Below are 1,283 nucleotides of genomic sequence, written 5' to 3' on the forward strand. Positions count from 1 at the left end.
AATCCGTGGACAAATATAATTCTGCTCTGATGGATATTGCTTATAGTCTTGAACTATGTGGTGAAAGGATAACACATTATTCTTTATTATATAAGACCTACTCCACATTCCATCCTAAGGATGTGATGTTGCTACACACGACTAATAAGTTCACTACTTATAATGAGCTTTTGTCATATCTTTTGGCTTCTGAACAAAGAAAGCAAAAAATCAAAGATACCATCAACAGATTTGACAAGCTTCGGAAAAGATACATTGAGCTAAAGAATAATGAGATGAGGCCTCTTATAGCTGATGAAGCTGAAGTTGAGCGCCATATGGCAACACATGCATTGTGAAGGCCATATTATATAATTGTCTTTTGACATTCTCATTTTCATGTTTCCTGAGTTTATGTTTCATGAATTGCTTTGATACTTTGCTTTATACACGACTTCATTAATAAAATGAATTACTTTGAGTTCATCATTATCTTATTCAAACTGTTGTTTGATAAGAAACTATATCTATATGCCTTTATTGTGCCAAGATAAATATGATTTAGGATTAACATCCCAACTCACTTTTCCAAAGAGTTCAAAGAAGCCTTTGACAAATGGCACGACATGCTCTGCCATCCAGGCTCAGTTATAAAATACTCTTGAACTCAACTGGACATTCCTTGAAAGAAAGGAAAAGAAGCTCGACCAAGGCTTTGCCTAAATGGCATTATATTCACCCTATAAGGTCCATTGAATTAAGAAGAAAAAATGGTTTCCAACAATGGACAAATGGGAATAAGTGTACCTAAATTAAATCGCCTAAGTGGTCGAGACTACATTCTCTATTGATCTAGTGATCAATATGATATTAGGCAAATAGTCAGGGCAATCATGATTGATTAACCCACGAAATTTATCACTTAGCTGGCATTACCATACTTAGCCATGCGGATTATGATGCAAATATTTAAAAGGGCACAAATGTTATCCCATAAGATCTCACGTGTGTGCAATATATCTAGGCACAAGAGAATTTATTGTTCCAAGCACCACGAATTTGAGTATGTTCATGAGGGGGAGTGAGGACAAATCCCATGATACATGACCATACTAAAATCCGTGAAACATGGTCCACAACCATATTACATATTGGTTGAATTTGATATAAAGACCATTACCTATAAGGTTCAAATTCTAAAAGTCCATATGCTTGGGGACACCATGAATTATAAAAGAATGAACCTGCATCAGGCCATAGTAATTATATCAGGCCATATAAGTGATCATAGATATTCCCACCTC

Source organism: Brassica oleracea, chromosome C1 (genome assembly GCF_000695525.1).
Source record: "Brassica oleracea var. oleracea cultivar TO1000 chromosome C1, BOL, whole genome shotgun sequence".
Taxonomy (NCBI): domain Eukaryota; kingdom Viridiplantae; phylum Streptophyta; class Magnoliopsida; order Brassicales; family Brassicaceae; genus Brassica; species Brassica oleracea.